Below are 19,849 nucleotides of genomic sequence, written 5' to 3' on the forward strand. Positions count from 1 at the left end.
TGTTAAACCTAAATAACCTTCAAGGGTAAGAAGCAATGCTTTTATAGGAGAAAACTTTCTATTTCTTTCTGCTAAGAAGGCCTTTCTTCCTACCCGGTCCACTTGAAAGAATGAGTGGTTGCCTATTTCTGAACAACTGTACGTTTTTTTAAATGAAGTAATGTTTCAAATATAACCAGATTTTTTTCCAGTTAATTGACCAGAACCTCTCAGCCATGAAATACATAGGCTTATTTTATACCTTTTTAAATCTCACCAAAAAGAAATGCACTTTAAAAAGCATGGTGCTGGCTGGAAACATAACTTCCATTTTATTATTATTTGCTATGTTCTTCTAGCCTATCTTTATTTTTAAGTCTGTGGCATCATGACTTTGGCTAAGTGACAAAATCTTAAGATCTTGCCCCTCAAACTGACTTCTCTGCAAACAAGGTGATTTGGGGGATCTTCAGTGAATAGAAAGTGGGTAATGACTTACTTAGATATCACAACTGTTGCCTTGTTACAAAAAGATGACAATCTGTTTACAACTTGCGGAGCACTAATTAGCAGTATCTTCTAAAAAACATGTAGAAGATTAAAGACCTTTTTTCTAGGGCATACTTCTTTACCTTTTTCCTAGGGTATACTTCTTTATTAAAAGGCCAGTTCATCACCTAAGCACAGGGATACATCGGAAACTGTGGTATTTACTGGGAAACTCTCAGTGCCTTGCATTCACACGGCGTGTCTGTTCCATCCTTCTGAACTCCCATTATTTTCTCTTCATTCACTGGGCTGGCTGCTTTTCACATCTGTTTTGATTTTCCTGCCTCTGGATGATCCTAACAGAACGTAATAAAAACAACTACATTTACTGAGTGCTTACTGTCTGCTGGATATTAGTCTAAGCATTGTGCATAGGTTATTTCACTTAAAATTCATAATAGCCCTAATGAGGTAGGTGCTATTGCTGCCACCACTTTACGGAGGGGACTGAGATGCAGAGATGCTAAGAAACAGAACAGATCGTTACAGCTGGTAAGTGCAGGTGCCACGATCCCGAACTGGGCAGTCTGGTTCCAATTGCATCTCTCCGTGTTTTCCTCAAGTCAAACATGCAGGTTTATTTTTTTTATTTTTTATTTTTTTGTAGAGACAGAGTCTCACTTCATGGCCCTTGGTAGAGTGCCGTGGTCTCACACAGCTCACAACAACCTCCAACTCCTGGGCTTAAGCGATTCTCTTGCCTCAGCCTCCCAAGTAGCTGGGACTACAGGCACCTGCCATAACGCCCGGCTATTTTTTGGTTGCAGTTTGGCCGGGGCCGGGCTTGAACCCGCCATCCTCGGTATATGGGGCTGGCGCCTTACCAACTGAGCCACAGGCGCCACCCCAGGTTTCTGTTTAATGAACTCATTTCCACCCACCCCTCTCATTCCTTTATATCAGTCTTGCTGTTTAAGGCTTTGAAAGCTTACTGTGTCCCAGAACTTTAAGTAAACAACTTCATTCAGATGTTTTCATCATTATTCCACTTTATAGATGCCAAAATTGAGTCACAAAGAGATTTAGTTTCTTGGCCAAGGTCTCAGAAAATTTTGGAGCTGGGCTTTAAGCCTAGTTCTTGTTGTCATTTTGCTACATTTCACTTTTCTGGCAGATTTAGTTTTTCCTTATTCTTAAAAATCAATTTTTCACGCCAAAGTATAGAAGAGCACTATATTTTTTAAATCAAGTTGGTGGCTAGTTCAATTGTTAGAGCCAAATTTTTAGTTGCCAAAGAGACCAAAGTCTTAGTTCCAAGCCCTGCAAATGCCAATTGGCAACACTGCTTCCATGGCCACAGACCATAACTGTCTTCCCAACCAGCCACTTGCAAAATGCATGGTGCTAATTGTCAATCACCAAATTATGTATTTTCAAAAGGGAAAAGGACTTTATCATTTTTCAGATCAAATCTCTTCATTTTATAGATAAGAAAGGCACAGAGAGAGTAAATGTCAGATCTAAGAACACAACAGCAAATTTGTAGAAAGATGGAGACAATCATTGAGATTTGCTGACACCAAATCTGGGGTCTTAATTCTGTACAATGAAAGCTAACTATGCAGCTGTTTTTTCACTATGTCTTTAAAAAATATATTCATACATTCAACAAATAGGGAGTGGCCACTGTGTGCCAGACACTATTCTCAGTGCTGGAGAGACAAGAAGTTAAAAAAAAAAAAAAAAAAGAAAGAAAAATTCCTGCCTTCATGGAGGTTTACATTTTGGCATTATAATGTGAAAATATGATGAGTTGTTAAATGATAAAATGTTACGTGGTTTAAGTTATTTTTAAATTGATCACTGACTTAAAAAAAAGTGACTAAGAAGCATTAGCTTCAAATAAAGATGATCTACAGCTGTAGTAATTCATAGAAGAGCTTATTATTGTAACTACACATTTGTACATGTACTCAAAGCCATTTCATCAGAATTATGGATATCAGTAACTGGGGATGCTATGGGTTATGTGGTACCAGTGGACTCTTGCAGAAGATATGGTTCCTACTTTCAAGGAGCTTAAGGATGAAGTCTGAGTTCTGTAGATCAAAGGAAAGCATTTTACCCTCAAATTAAACTTCTTTCAGCAAATTCTATACCATTTAAAAATTATATCTTGCTCTACGACAATTAAAAATCCTTCTCTATCACTGTTGAGGTGAGTTAATTATAATTATAATTAAGTAAATAATCAGAAATCCCAAAACTCTGGTTATATTTTCTAAAATTAATCAATTTAAATCTTTTTACTTAGAATTGCTTTGGATATTCAGGCCTTTTTTATTTTTTTATTGCATATTAAACTTGTTTTCTCTAGTTTTGTAAATATCTGGTATTGAAGTGTCGGGTATCATTATTATTCACATTTTAGAGTGCTGTTTCTTTTATCAATGAGTTTCTCTCTTCCTCAACTGAGTATTTGACCTTGGAGTCAGTGGAACTTCAAATGGAAGATTTGAATAATTAAATTACATTAAATTGAAAATTAACTTACATTAAAAATTAAATTAAAAACTGGAGGATTGCTAAGGGAAATTGGCTTGCATGAGAAACTTTGGTCAGATGTCCAATGAGTCAGGTGGGAAACAGGGAGAGAGCGTGGAGTAGAACAGAGATTAAATGAAGGTACTTTCTAATTGTGCTAGGATTTTCAGAAGTCAATGGCTCATTTCCAGAAATCTTATAGATAATACTTAAGCTGTAAAATAATAATGCTTGAAGCATTTGCTAGAGTGCGTGCCAGTTCATTACAATAGGGTAAAGGTTAATGGGAACATAACTTGTAGGGCCCAGGGCAAAGTGAAAATGCAGACCCCTTATTCAGAAAACAGTAACAAAAGGTCATTAAAGGTACTAAAGTATAATAATACTGTTTCCTTTCTTCCACTCTCCCTCCCTTGATGTTTGGTATTTAATATTATTTCAAGCAAGAAACAAAACAAAAGTATAAATTACTGGCAAGGATTTTATCATTCATTTTTAGATGGTGCAATGCAAATATAAGAATATTTAACTTGAATGCAGAATCACCAAAAATTACACAATTTTTATTTCATATATCACGCATGCATATATCATTCTTACCAGAAGAGTGGAAACCCTGCACAAACCTTATTCAACTGTTTTGTTTCGTTTCTAGATACACTTCCGCCCTTTGTCTTAACTGATGAGTAAGGCAGAACTTTCTTTCTTTCCCTGTTTCACCATTTTCAGCAAAAGTGGTTGATTAATGTGGGGAAATAATGCCAGGAAGAAAAGATACAATAGAGTTGCTTAGTCATCTGTGCTTCCTAGAAGCCATTGACTTCTTGCTAAACACCAAGGACATCCTGGTTCTAGGGCAAAGTATGGCCTCTTGGGACTGCCAGTTTTCCCACCTGGTCACACAAGTAGACAGAACACACATACTCGTGTTCTCACATGGACCCCCATGACTTGTATGTCCACCAGCACTCATCGTGCATATGCCACGTGAATAAAGAAGCGAGGAATGGCTGAGGACATGTGTAGGGTGCTGACATCCCTGCTCCCCCAGTGCTCACGGTCCCATGGGATGTCATCCACAAAATGCTTGTTCAAGTACTAAATGCCTTTAACAAAGCACGGACCCTTCTGAGCACCTGGCTCTGTGCAGCTGCACATGTCACATGTCCTGCAAATCCAGCTTGCCTTGAAGTTGCTTAAGTCAGGTGAAACCACTAGGGAAATTATTAAAGACATTTATATTGGGAGTTATAAGGCCTTGCAGGGGTCCTCAAATTGCGGCCCGCAGGCCACATGAGGCGATGTGATTGTATTTGTTTCCGTTTTGTTTTTTTACTTCAAAATAAGATATGTGCAGTGTGCATAGGAATTTGTTCATAGTTTGTTTTTTTTTAAACTATAGTCCAGCCCTCCAGTGGTCTGAGGGACAGTGAACTGGCCCCCTGTTTAAAAAGTTTGAGGACGCATGCTTAGGGTCTAGTGCTGGCTCCACTATTGGCTGACTGCAACCTCAGACAAGCCATTTCATCTCCTTAGTTTTCATTAACTTTATCTGTAAAATAAGAATTGAAATTTAAAATTTCTTTCATTTAAGAGACATTTACTGTGGTGTAAATCAAGAAACCCATTTTAAAAATACAACTGTAGACTTCAAGGAATTCATCCCAGGACTTCCACTGCTCCTTACCCATGTCTCCCACAAATGTGCTTCTGTAGCTGTGCGTTTGGACCAGTGGTTTGAATAACCATCTTTCCCGTGGTTCTACATCTTCTTTATCCCAAAGAACCAGTAATCCTTGATAAAGGGCTTATTTTCTAGTGCTAGGAGATTAAGTAAAAGGATGAAATATACATCCCCCCCAAAAAAAAAATCCAGAGAAATTTTAGAAAAGTTGAGTGACTTTTTAAGTCTATGGACTTATTTCTGTTTTCATTTTTTTCTTTAAAATCTTTCAGTGCTTGTCCAAACCCAGATTTACCTTGCTACCTAAAAATGCTATGTTATGCTTATTTAGTACCTTATAAATATTTTATCAGGGTATTATTTTCCATATATTTTTAAAAGATTGCCAAAATGTAAAATACAATTTTATTATGTCTTGGAGAAAATTGACTTTTATGCAGAAGGATAAACCTAATCTACAATGTAGTCAGTACAAAAATAAATAATTTAAAATAAAGGCAGGAAACAAAAGGGAATTAAAATATTGCATTCCTAATATGTACCCTGGTACTGTGCTTTACATATATTATTTTGCTTAACCTCTACATAATCATCTTTAGCAGGTAGAAATAAGTATATTACCCTTTACCTATGATATGCCAAAAAGGTTTTAAGGCCAATTCCCACTCAAACTTCTCTCCCACATTATAGTGTTGTATGCCCAGCCACCTATATGGAAAGTCGACTTGGCACTGACGACTCAAAAACTGTATGGCCAAACTGAGCACATCATCTTCCCCTAAAAGCATGCTCTAGCCAAAGCCATTCTCATTGCAAGTGATGGCGAGGTCACTCTTCCAGTGGCTTAGGCTGGAAACCTTGGGTGTCAGCCTTGTCTCTTTCTTTACTCATACTTGTCCCTCAGTCATCAGGAGATCCTGTAAACTCTCGCTTCAAAACAAGTTCAGCATGGATCCAACCACTCTGTACCCCAGTCCAGGCTAGAATATGAGCTCATGTTGCCTCTCTCTAGATTACTGATAACCCATATCCTAACCTCCCAACTGCAGCCAGGGTGAGCATTTCAGAACATAAGTCATGTCAATTATGAGCTCAAGCTCCTGCTGTGGCTCCCATTTCACCTTAAGAGTAAAAGCTGAGAAGCCATGGGCCCCCCTGGATCCACCCCTTCCCCCCACTGTCCCACCATTTTCTCTTCCACTAATCTCACCCCTATACTTCACTGCCTTCTGCAGAAGGTACCTGTGTGAGGCATCCACATGGGAGAAGGACAGGAGGAGAGGGCCCTGGAGCTCCATTCTCCTCCTGTGGACACAGTGGCCTAAGCTATGAGGAGCCCCCCTCACTACAGACCTCTGGACCAATATGGGCACTGGTTAGAGTCTGTGCAGGAACATTACACTGGAAAGCAGAATCCTCAGGAACCCAATGACCTCCATTCCTGGGTCATTGCAGGGAGCCATTCTGGGCTCTCTCATCCATAGGCTCCCTCCACATCACCCCAGCCAGGCCAGGCACAGAGCAGTAAGAACAGTTACTCTCATGTGTCCTTGGACTAGTAGCCAAGTCCCATTCCCCCTCACAGTGTAGTTAAGCAGAATATACAAAATGGATGCTATTAGAGAAGCCCTGCAGTGACTGCTTGGTATGTCTTGGGAAGGTGGAAGGCCCTGGCTCTCCAGCAGCTGGGATCACACTCTTCCCCTAAGGTTCCCATGCCACTGCCTTAGGACCCCATAGCCCCCACTTCCTAGAAGGAACCTTCCCTGTGGACAGTGCTTCACCAAGTTCCTTCAAGCCACAAGCCATTATCATGCCTGGACCTAGGTGGAGTAAACACCCGCAGGTCTGATGCCCATGACCACAGCCTAGACAGCCTCACCCAGCTGCCACTGCTGCCACCATGGGCAAACCCAGAAAGAACAATCTCCTGCAACACCAGCCTCCATGGGGAAGGATCTTCCCAGCCCATGCCTGAGCTTCTAACAGCAGCCTAGGATTAACCAACTACTCTGCACAGAGATCATACAGCACCAGCTTGAATTGAGACAATCACAAGGGAAAGGGACAACATAGAACAGCTGCATTACAGGTTCTCAGTGCCCCTGACCCTATCCTGAGAGTAAAAGCTGAGAAGATATAAGCCCCTCCATCTACTCCTTCCCCCCACTGGCCCACTATTTTCTCTTCCACTAATCTCGGCAGAGTCAATCTTCTAAATAGGTCATGAAAGTGCCATCTAGTAACCTCTCTTTCTTCTCACTAATTAGGAGGGTTTCCAGCAAAGGAAAACAAACCTGTCTGCCCTGAGGTGAAAGAAGAGGTTTCACATGAGAAGAAACCAACAAAAGAACTCTGGCAACATGAAAAAACAAGCTAATTTAATACCTCCAAGTGACCACACTAGATCTATAGTGATGGAACCCAAGCAAAAGGAAATCCTCGAAATGTCAGAAATGAAATTCAGAATATGGATGACAAAATAAGGTGAATGAGATTGAATATGAGGTTGAAAACCAACACATAGAAGGGGAAAAACATCCAGTACATCAATAAAAAAAATTACAAAGTCACTAGAGAGCTACACAATATAAGAAAGGACTCAACAGAACTCAGGAAATCAAAGTCATTTAGGGAACTTCAAACTACAGCAGAAAGCTTCAACAACAGGCTATGCCAACCGTGAAAAAGACTGTCAAAGTTTGGATACAAGGCTTTCAAACTAACCCACTCAATCGAAGATTCAGAAAAAGGGAATAAAGAATAAAAAATTACTCAGAGAAAAATGGAACTATGTGAAAGGAGTCATTATATAAATTGTAAGTATTCCAGTGGGAGAAGAAAAAGCAAAAGGCGTGGGAAACCTGTTGGACTGAATTATTGAAAGAATTTCCCTGGCATTGCCAGAGATTCAGATATTTGGATACAAGATGGTCAGAGAACAGCAGGAAGATTCATAGCAATAGGACATTGCTAAGACACACACTCACCAACCTGGCCAAAATGAGGGAGAAAATTTTACCTACTGCAAGACAAAAGCAACAACTAATCTACATTTCTGAAAAAATAAATAAAATCGATAAACCACTAACCAGATTAACCAGAAATAAAAGCTCAAGGACTCATACAACCTCAGTCAAAAATTACAAAGGAAACACTACAATCAATACTATATAAATACAAAATATCATTTGAGAATGCTATGCAAACCTCTGTGTGCACTAACTAGAAAACGTAGAGGAAATGAGTATATTCCTGGAGACACACAACCCAAGCTAAGTCAAAAAGAAGTATAAGTCCTGAACAGATGACTAATGAACAGCCAAATGGAAGAAATTATAACAGATCTTCCAACAAAGAAATCCCTAGACCAGATAGATTTATAGCCTAATTGTACCAGACCTGCAAAGAATTGGTACTTTTCCTACAGAAACTATTTCATAACATGGAAAAGGAGAAAATTCTTTGATACCAAAGCTAGGAGAGGACACAACGAATTAGGAAAACTACAGACCAATATCCCTTATGAACATTCTCAATAAAACACTAGCAAACAGAATTTAACAGCACATCAAAAAGATAATTTACCATGATCAAGTGGATTTTATCCTCGACATGCAAGGATGGTTCAATATACATAAATCAAAACCAGGTTTCACCACATAAACAGAAGAAGAAACAAAGACCATATGGTGATCTCAATAGATGCAGAAAGGGCATTTGATAAGATTCAGCATCTTTTCATAATAAAAATCCTCATCTAACCAGGAATAGAATGAAGATATCTCAAAATAATAAAAGCCACCAACCCATAGCCAGCATCATACTAACCGGGGGAAAGTCTAAAACATTCTAAGAACTGGAACATGACAAGGATTCCCACTCTCACCGCTTCCATTAAACATAGCATTGGAATTCCTAGGCAGAGGAATCAGGCAAACGCTGAAAATAGACTGCATCCAAACTGAGAAAGAAGAGCTCAAATTACAGCTGTTTGCTAATATGATTTTGTGCCTAGAAGACCAAACCCTAGAGACTCCACCAGCACATTCCTGGAATTGCCAAATAAATTCAGCAATGTTTCAAGTTACAAAATCAATGTATACAAACAAGTAGCATTTCTATATACTAATAACAGTCAATCTGAAATCAAATAAAGGAATCAATATGACTCACAATAGCTACGAAGAAAATAAGTATCTAAGGATATACTTAACCAAGAAGGTAAAAGATCTGTGCAAAGAAAACTATAAAACATTCATGAAAAAATTAATAGATGACACAAATGGAAAAGCAAATGGAAAAACTTTCCATGTTTGTGGATTGGTGGAGTCAATATCATTAAAATGTTTATATCTCCTAAAGTGATTTTTATAGGTTAAATGCAATCTCTATCAAAATGCCAGCATCATATTTAAAAGATCTAGAAAAAAATAATTCTAAGCTTCATTTGGAATCCAAAAAGAGCCCAAATAGACCCAAAAAAATCTTGAGCAAAAAGACAAATCTGGAGACATCACTTGTTAGACTTCAAATTATACTATAGGACTATAGTAACCCAAACAGCATGGTACTGGTATAAAAGGAGAGATGTAGTCCAAGGGAAAAGAATAGAGAACCCTGAAATAAAACCATCTACCTACAACCAACTGATCTTCAACAAACCATTTAATATACAGTGGGGAAATGAAGCATTATTCAATAAATGGTGCTGAGAAAACTAGATAGCCACATACGAAAGAATGAAACAGGACTCTTACCTTTCACCATATACCAAAAAAATCAATTTAAGATGGATAAAATATTTAAACATGAGGCATTAAACCATAAAAATTGTAGAAGAAAAGGTAGGAAAAACTTTCCTAGACTTCAGCCTGGACAAAGAATTCATGTCTAAGACCCCAAAGCAGATACAGCAACAATAACAATAAATAAATAGGCCTTAATTAAATAAGAAGCTTCTGTACAGCAAAGGAAATAAGAAGCTTCTGTACAGCAAAGGAAATAAGGATCAGAGTAAATAGGCAACCTACAGAAAGGGAGATAATATTTGCAAACTATACATCTGGTAAAGGGCTTACATCCAAAGTCTACAAAGAACTCAAACAAATCAAGAATAAAACAAACACCATTTAAAAGCAGGCAAGGGACATAAAGAGAAATTTTTCAAAAAAGATAGATGGCCAAGAAACATGAAAAAAATGTTCAACATTGGTAACTATCAGGGAAATGCAAGTCACAACCACAGTGAGATACCACTTCACCCCTGTCAGAATGGGATTACTGAAGAGTCAAAAAGCAGCAAATGCTAACATGAATATACAAAGAAAGGAACACATATATGCTGCTGGTGAGACTCTAGATTAATACAGTGTCTATAGAGAACAGTATGGGGATTCACCAAAAAAAGAAACGTAGATTTACCATTTGCTCCACCCGTCTCACTACTGCTGTCTACCCAAAGGAGAAGAAGTCGTCATATCAAAAAGAAAACATCACTCATGTGGTTATCTCAGCACAATTTACAATTGCAAAGATGTGGAATCAACCTAAGTGCCTGTGATTTCATGAATGGATAATGAAAATGTGGTATATACACACACACTTTGTATAGAATACTCTGCAATAAAAAAAGAATGAAATAATGTCTTCTGCAGCAACGTGGATGGAACTGGAGACCATTATCCTAAGTGAAGTATCTCAGGAGTCCTGAAACACTAGCACCATGTGTTCCCACTAATAACTGGGGGCTAAACAATTGGGGGTATACATTAGCACAAAGAGATGTAAAGGACATTGAAAACCAAGAAGGGGGTGCTGGGAGGAGGGTACAATGAACTCTATTATGGTGATGGCACACTGAAATCCTCAATTTAAGTATTATATTAATATAATATATCCACATAATGAAAACATCTGTACTCCCTTAATATTTTCAAATAAAATTAAAAAATGGGTATATGAGCTCATAGAAGCTACAGGGAAAAAAAAACAAAGAAGTTGGAGCAGGATGCAGATGACTTCAGAGAACTTTTGCTCCATCTTTCTGTGTGTCTCTTTCATTCTTTTTTCAGAACAATTTGCCAACATTTGCTTCTTTGGCCGACAGGGGCCAAATGACCACGTTCTACCTCGATCCTGACAGGGCTGCAGTCTCTCAAACCCAAGTAATATGCGATTTTGGTGAAATACCTCTTTTGGTATAGTCAGTGTTGGCCAGGAATGAGGACTCCATGTACAAACAACTGATTGAGGATCCCTTTGAGAATTGTGGGGTGGGGAGTGCAGGGCAGACCCCCAAAAGGGGCTCAGCAGTCAAAGTAATTGACACTGGAAAAAGGCAGTGGGAATAGTGGAAGGCACACTACTGAACTAACAACTCATGTCCAAATTCTTGTTTTTGGCCCTTCGTCTGTGTAAATTCAATAAAGTTGCCGAGAAAATGTGACTCTTCTGACACTCTAATAAGCATAGTTTACTTGTTTGTGTTTATTCTTTCTCAGATGTAGGGGCTAAATATTGGTTACTTGGAAATAGGAAAGAGAAGGGAAGAAAAATAAAAGAAAGACTCTTGGGGTAAGGAAAAGGAGAAAAACACCAGAGAATCTGTTCTTTGTTCTCATCTCAGTTTTGTCACTCAGAAGCAGATACCTTGGGCAGGTGGGTTCTCTAGTTTCGGTTTTCTTGTCTGTATAATGAGGAGATTATATAAAATCAGGAGGTTTCCCAATCTGCTTAATTAAGAGATTTAACCAGGAGCATTTTCAAAATGGAGATTCCCTGATTTACCCATGAATATTGTGATACAAAAGATCTTGTATGAAATTCTCTAATTTGTATTTTCCAGTAGCTTTCCAGATGACTATGATGAACATAGACATTTAAGACATTTAAGAACCCCTCCTAGTGTTCAAAATATTTGACTACCTAACAATTATCTAACATAAAATAATATTCTAATTGTAATAAAATTGATTTTTATTATATGTCTGGTGTCTTTTTATAAATTGTATATTCTTTCTACTTTGTTTACCTATAAAATTAAGAATGATACCTAGTATGAAAGAGATTTTAAATATGTACTGATGAATGGATAGATGGTCAGTTATATATGTTTTAAAAATTAATAATTCTTTATTATCTCTTGTTTAACCTTTTTATCATAAGTATGGAGAAGAATTTCCTTTGAGATTTTGTCTGATTTACTGGAATAATGAAACTACTTAGTGGGATAATAATATATAAACTATGCCTCATGATCTTTAAATTAACTCATTTGATAATGAAATCTCATTTTTATCTTCTGTTACATGAGTAAATGAGATACCTGTAAAAGTAACATATTCCTAACGTTCTTTGTTAAGTTCTGTGCAAATACACGAGGCTGGTGTTATTGTTGTTCTTGCATTTTGTCACCCACAGCATTTTAATACCTGTCAGCTTTGCCAGTCTCAAAATGCTGCTTTAATAACTTCTGTAGAGAATTGTACCAGTTTTGAACTTTTTGAGTATCTGGTGCTCTTTATGGAAACAGAAGATACAAGTTTATAAAGGGACTGAACTTCCAGGCAGAGGGTCTGGGATATCGTTCTGCCTTTGTGTCTAGTCTATTAGCTATGTAAAACTGATCAAGCCACATCTAATTCCTTCTGTGAAATACATTCTATACTCATTCAAGCACCATAATTCTTCTAATTCGGAGGCAAAGAGACTCACATTGATATTCTTAACTCTGAATATTGATACATCTTTGCGTAATGCTTAGATTTACTATTTTTCTCATTCCCTTCTGACAATATTTTAATATGCTACCCAGGTCCGCAAAAATATATTGCTAAACAAATAGAAACAGATCTTTGTAGATATTTAACACTTTTCAACACCAGATCATTTTTGTGTGTGACACAAGTCCTTTCCCATGAAACCTTTCATGGGAGAAAACTCAGCACAGCCACGTAACACGTGACATGATCTGGAATAGGTGCCTCTTTCATGAGTGTGGGCCCAGCTATAAGTTCCATTTTGTCACTTTCCTAAGAAATCCTTATTAATATTTAAGGATAATGATTTGGCTCAGACATGAGCAAGCCCATCTTAGCACATTTGGGAATATCATGCTATAGTTTGTATCCTGTGATGCGGAAACAACTACCCTGGGAAAAAAATGATACATTTTTAGCTTTTTTGTAAGTCACATCTACTTGGTTGTAGTGTCACTCAAATAAATAATGCTCAGGAAGTGAATCCGATCCGTTATGTATACTATGTCTTACAAAATCAGATCATCAATGATTATTATTTCATTGTTTTTTAGCGAGACTATAAAACCCAGTAGTAGAAAAGTATATTGTAGAAAATCAAACCTATTTATTACAGTGATGTTGTCTTTATTTTGTGTAGTTGATGTTATTTTCTGAAAACCTTGAAAATACAAACTGTGTCATCATGCAAGAACACTGCCATATAAATTTTCTATGAAACTCTTCTCACATTACTGGATTTAATGGCTGGCAGTGATTCTTATGAGATCATTCTTAGGTTGTTTTTGTTTCAGGCTAGTTATCACATCTAATTATTGTACATTGTTATATTTCAGAACAATTGAACACCACATACCAAGAGTGACATCGGGTTAAAAAAAGTAAATAAAACTACAGTTTGGATCTTTTCCTGCCTTGGAAGCAAGAAAAATGGAAAACTGATAATCAAAGGTAAAACTGTCTCCTTTCCCTTTGTGTATGTGACACATTCCGAAGCTTCCTCTTCAGCCATCTTATGTGAAGCAGTTTCCTTTTTTTAATAGCATGGCATTTTGAACAAAAAAATTTCTGACTTATAATTCTAGACATACTAACCGACTGCTAAGTTTAAAGCCTGTGTTTTTTAACTTCCTAGTTACCTGCATAAAACGTGGAGTCGATGTAATTTATATATTTAGTCTTCATTATTATTATTAATTTGGATGACATATCAGATAAATGCATTTTCATGAATCTGTGGGTCCAAATATTATACATTTGTTTGCACGTGAAATTATGGAAGTAAATGGCATAGTACCAACTTTTTTTTCTAAGCCTGTTGATCGAATTTGCATTTATCAGCACGGATGTGCTCACCATGTGCTGAGTGTGCTAGGAAAGGCATGGGAAACACTCAAGTCTATGCTGTGATCCTTTCATTACATGATGTAATTTTTAGAGGAGAACAAAGAATGATCTTGACCACGTACAGATCAGATATGCTACGTAAGTATTGTCAGATCAGATGGGGATTCCTATTGCTGAATATTGTAATGAGCTATTTAGTGTTTTTGTTTTGGTTACTTGTTTTGGACAATAACTTGGGTATGGCAATTGGCTGGGGAGCTGCTCCCAGTGATCAAGAGTTAGGAGCCTGGAGAGCAAATCAGGGAAGAAGTGCAGGCCCAATGATGTGTGGGCTAACAAGTCACTGCCGTAAGCAATAGCAGCTTGATTCCTTAGGGATGGCTACCAGAAGTTCTATTGGAAGAACATGCAGCAAGAGATTTATGTACTGGCCTCTTCCCGTTGGTTGTTGTTTGGATTTCTGAACCATTCTAGGCCGTGCTGGCAAAAGGGGAAGGACACTCAACTGTCACGTAAAGCAGGCCCTGTAAAGGCAGGGGGAACACCCTGCAGCTGTGTCTGAAGTCAGGCCTGGGGACGCCAGCCACCTCTGCTGCAGCTCCTTTTTCTTTATTTATTTTATTTTTTTATTTTCAGGTTAATATGAGGGTACATAAGTACCAAGTCTAAGTTACAGGTGACTCTGTCACCCAGGAAGTGTGCCATATACAGTGCATCTGATAGGTACCCAACCTCCTTCTCCCTTTCTCCCTTCTTGAATTTAACTCTGTTTTTCTCTCCCATGGGCCTGTATTGTAGATCTACCCGTTTCAGATTAGTACTGAATACATGGGATGCTTGCTTTTCCATTCTTGAGATACTTTAGTTAGGAGAATGTTCAAATCATGCCATCTTCCTCCTAAATGAAATATCTTTTAGAAGAAAATATTTTGTGTTTTAGAGACAGTAAACAATTATAGTAAGAAAACAAAAACGATTACAGTAGAACCTCATTTTAAGGAGGCAGTCAGTGTAGGGAGGTGGTCAACTTCAGAGGTTCTACCCAAATTTAATGGAATCAGAGGCGAACTCTGTTTCAAATCTGATTTCATCCATAATCTGTCCATATTCAGTAAGGGGCATAGTATCAACTGAGTGAAAAATTCATTTTGGTCTATGTGTGTATTTGAGACATTATACTATAAGATTCAAAGAATGACCAACATTTCAGAATACTTAGGAGTAATATAACATTTAATTATACCTGTGCTTGTTACCCACTGTGTATTGTTTCATTTACAAGATGTCTCTGGGTGTACAAAAATATAATTATTTTCTTTCCTATTGGGAAATAATTCTATTTGTGAAATGCATGACTGAACTTATGAATGTCTGAGCATAACATCAGATGAACAGTCAGCTGACAAAATAGATTTATGGATTTAGCTCATTTGAGTGAACCAAGCTTGTTTTGTTTTGTCTTGTTTTGACATGAAAACAAGTTAACAGATTTAAAATAAAGTCAGATAATTGTTGAGTTATGATCTAGAAGATCATATGTGCAGAGGAAGAATATAATTAATGAAATCTCTAAGGAGTAGCTTTAGTAAAAATTAAACAGACCTCAGCAAACATTTAAATGGTTTCACATTTGTATACAAATTTCTAGTGAAAATGGAGAGAAAGGGAACAAGAGCGGTAGGGCAAGGATACCAGGAAAGTCAGGGCAGACAGCAAGGCAGAAACACCAACCAGAGTAGACAGAATCAAATCATGGGTGACTAGAACCCACAACGTGCAGAGAGAGTTCTTAAAACAAACCATATCCTGAGCACAGCGTGCAGACTGAGAGGCTGCCCCCAGTGACGAGTTCCTGAATCACCAAAGAAAGACCAATTTAGAATATCTTTTCACCTGGACAATGCAATTGCTTCCCATTGGGTCTATGGCCATACCACCCTGAACGCGCCTGATCTCGTCTGATCTCGGAAGCTAAGCAGGGTCAGGCCTGGTTAGTACTTGGATGGGAGACAATTGCTTCCCATTGGTTTCCCTCATTGGAGGGAAACACTCTTCAATTCAACATTCTTTCAAAGTAACATCTCTAGTCATGCCAGCTTTTTGGAACTTGTTTTCTCATTTACCAATTCATCATTATCCAAACTCCTTACTCAGATATTTAAAACCTGACACTCTAAGTCATCAGACTTGTTTTTGCTTCCTTGACATCACTCACGAGTAATCTAGACCGTTGTCTAGAAATGTAAATTCTGGGATTTATTAAGCCTTCCGTGTGATTTTAAGGCTTTGTGGTTCTCCAACACAGATTGCTCTAGGGCAGTGGTTCTCAACCTTCCTAATGCCTCCTAATGCCGTGACCCTTTAATATAGTTCCTCATGTTGTGGCGACCCCCAACCATAAAATTATTTTCATTGCTACTTCATAACTGTAATTTTGCTACTGTTATCAATCATAATGTAAACATCTGATATGCAGGATGTATTTTCATTGTTACAAAAGGGTTGCAACCCACAGTTTGCATTCCCAACAAGTTCCCAGCTGATACTGATGCTGGTGGTCTGTGAGAACTTACTCGGAGAACCACTGCATAAACCAAATGATCCAGGCTGCCGCTGCAATGTCTGTAGCACAGTGTGGGTCAAAGAGTTAAAGGCCTTCCTTGCCAACATCATCATTGTGGGGATGTGTGTCAGTTTAAGGACTGGGTCTGAGTCTGCTGACCAAGTACCATGTTCACATCATAAAAATCCCAACAATAAGCTTCTGGATACTTTTTTGTATCCCCTAATGTGTTCTAAGACTTTGGAGACCCATAAATATTTGTTGCCTGGATGACTAGAAAGGTGGATGAATAGACAGTTGGATGGAAGGAAGAACAGATGGACAGGTTTGGCAACCAAGAATTAGTTTCAGCAAGAAATTTAACTCCTTCCAAACAAACTTGTCTGGTATGTGCCATGGGGAAAGACTGACTTCCTTGATACGGAAACCTCCTTATTACATACCAGGGGTCCTCAAACTGTGGCCCGCAGGCCACATGAGGCGGTGTGATTGTATTTGTTCCCATTTTTTTTTTTTACTTCAAAATAAGACATGTGCAGTATGTATAGGAATTTGTTCATAGTTTTTTTTTAAACTATAGTCCGGCCCTCCAACGGTCTGAGGGACAGTGAACTGGCCCCCTGTTAAAAAGTTTGAGGATGCCTGCATAAGACCATAAACAATAGCTAAGACATTGTATTAGGTTAAATAACTCCCATGTATTCAAAGCTCAAGTGTCTGGATATCAGTAATATTGTGCTCATCAAAAAGCAGTCTCTCACAAAAGATTTTCCGCTATTTGATTGAGTCCAACAGAAGGAAATATCATTTACATCAAGACAAATACATTTTACTTTATAAAAGAGCCATGGGTTATGTGAAACCAGGAAATCGCATCCATTTAATAAGTTCATTTGCAAATGTCTCTCTTGAGTTTGAATTTTGCAGCTGTAGCATAATTTGAATACTTATTCACGTTTGGGGCAATTGTGCTTTCTGGTTTTTTGCTTTCGTGCATTCAAATGTGTTCATGTGTCAATGTTGCACATTTTCTCTCTGCATCTTTTGTCTGCACACATCATCCCATGATTGGCTTGGTAAATTTATCCTACTCTTCTTGCTAAAATAACTGTTCCTGCTGTCTGTTTTCTGCCTACTCTTTGATTTATGCTAGAAATTGGGCTCAATGCTTACTTTGAGAGTGTGAAATTTATTCTATGTTTCAAAACCAAGTTCCCACTTATTTTTTCCTGTTCTATATTTTATAGTAAAGTCAACTTCAAAATGTACCCATCCAACACCCTGTAACTATCTATATATTACCATAAATAACAATAGGTGATCACATGAATGCTTGAAAATTTATTTTTAAAAATGTATTTCATAAATCATCTTAGTAATAGGAAATTAAATTTTCATTTTATTTTATGGCATGCCTAATAGTAAAGCTTCAATATTAATTAAAACTTAAACATCCTAGTTCTACCTTTGTTATTATCTTAATGTATGTTCCTGGCCAAATTCCTAGGCGTCGTCTGTAAAAAGAAGGCTTTAGGAAAAATAAACCCTGGTATTCATTCCAATGCCTTGTCTTGCCGTTTTGGGGTATAGATCATACAAAATGATGCCTAAAATCAGGCACAAAAGTATAAGTGAGGCCATCAGTTAACTAACAGAACATATTTGAAGATATAGTTGAAAGGGCAGGATTTTGGATTCAGAAAGATTTGAGCTCAAAACCCAGTTCGTTCACTTATTCATTGTGTGAGCTTGGAAAATGTCCTGGACTGCTCTATGAACTCCAGAATCTGTACCTGTAAAATAGGGGCAATGATTACTGTTACCTTCAAAGTCACTTTCAGGACCAGAGGGAATGTATTGCAAAAATTTAGCACTTGGTTAGAGTTTGACATGTATAGCTTAAAAGACTTGTGTAGACCTTCCAGCTGACCAGAGTCCCAACCAAAAATTTAGAGGTTAATGGAGATGGCTATACATTCTTTTTCTCCAATATAATTCTCCAAGGCTAAGAAATGTTTATTTGGAACTCTAAAAGATGAGCACACTTTATAAAATGTACTCATAACATAGTCATCTGATTCTTGAAAGGCTCATGAGAATACGCAACATACTTTTTCATCAAGATGTTTCTAGTTCTCTACATTGCTGATGGTCACATATGGTAAGCAAGCTTCTTTTCCTCCAGGGTGACGGCCAAGGATACTTGTTGTCAAGTATTTGTTTACTATGTAAGCAAGAAGTTTTCAAATTACATTCTGTCTTTTTTGTCATAGTCAAGCCACAGCTTGGGCAGAAACTTAAAGATTCTTAAAGACTTAACTTTATTCCAAACAAATGTTCATAGGTTCTTGGTTTTGAACTGATTTTCAGTGTGTCTGAAATTATTCCATTTTTTTATTTCTTGTTCCCTAAAAAAATTGTTTTCATAGCCAATTTGCCCTATGTAGCCTTATACCCAGACACAAAAGAAATCAAATTTCAGTCAGCAGAGGATTCATTCACTGCAATATTAATGCAAATATCGAATACTTTTCTGTTTTCCCTTATGTGTTTTTGTTGATATTGGTTAACCCAAGTAAGTTTGTCAGCAGAAAATTAAAAGCTTCCTGATGAAGAGGAGTAGATCAATAAAGTTTTGGTGGAATATTGTGTCAATCTTAACAAAGATTGGGTGTTTATCTATTTCTTTTGTGTGTGTGTGTGTGTTTATCTATTTCAATATTCTGTAAATATTCTGCAAGTTAATGTATTCTGAGATAAATCTTACTGTTTTACTGTTCTATACTTTTTATGTAAGAAATAATTTAGAAGTTAAGAATTACTGGTGCTATGTGAGTACCTTTAATGTTTCAGATATCTGTAAGATAACTGAAATCTAATTGAGGGATATTATATTTATTTGTCATGTGTCATGGACCTAATATACTATCAAGATGAAAGGCTGATAAGGCTACCTCAAGCCTTGCATGATATAGATCAATAGATATATTGTGTGTGAATGTGAATAAATGTGTGTGTGTGTGTCTCTGTGTGTGTGTGTGGTGAGTGTGAGGGTGATACTGTTTACTTGGCCAACTCAGCCCTTCACAATAGCACAGTCATTTCTACATAGACAATATTACTGATACTGGCCTTTATCTATCTAGATAACCTGTTAAGTACACATGTATTGTTCTCTGTATGTGTTGTGTATGTATAGAGTAGGTATTATTCAATTATATATAAGAAATTTTATTTTTGTATGGTAGAATTGTAAAACAGTATACTAGTATTTATAACAGCTCACATTGTCAGGTATTTGTTTACTCTGTAAGAACCTCCAAGGACTAACATTTTACTATTGCAGTAAAAAGATGCAACTTGAGAGGAATTATAAGAAAAAAAAGAGAGAGAGAGAGAAGAAAAGGCATGTTGGCTGGGTTTATTCTGTTCTGGTTGTATTCTTGTCATGTGCTAGAAATTTGAACCTAAAATGTCTCACTT

The 19,849-nt window shown here is 37.3% G+C and overlaps 1 protein-coding gene across 4 annotated transcripts in view; it reads left to right on the forward strand.

The window, feature by feature from the left end:
• The window catches only part of DLGAP1 (DLG associated protein 1), an 866,993-nt gene that overhangs the window by 200,893 nt on the left and 646,251 nt on the right, over window positions 1-19,849 (forward strand). For all 4 annotated transcript variants that reach the window (XM_053571473.1, XM_053571476.1, XM_053571474.1 and 1 more), the window contains exon 2: window positions 13,293-13,407. The gene's annotated coding sequence lies outside the window, so the exon portion shown is untranslated. The remainder of the gene's footprint in view (window positions 1-13,292; window positions 13,408-19,849) is intronic.

Source organism: Nycticebus coucang, chromosome 19, assembly GCF_027406575.1.
Source record: "Nycticebus coucang isolate mNycCou1 chromosome 19, mNycCou1.pri, whole genome shotgun sequence".
Taxonomy (NCBI): Eukaryota; Metazoa; Chordata; class Mammalia; order Primates; family Lorisidae; genus Nycticebus; species Nycticebus coucang.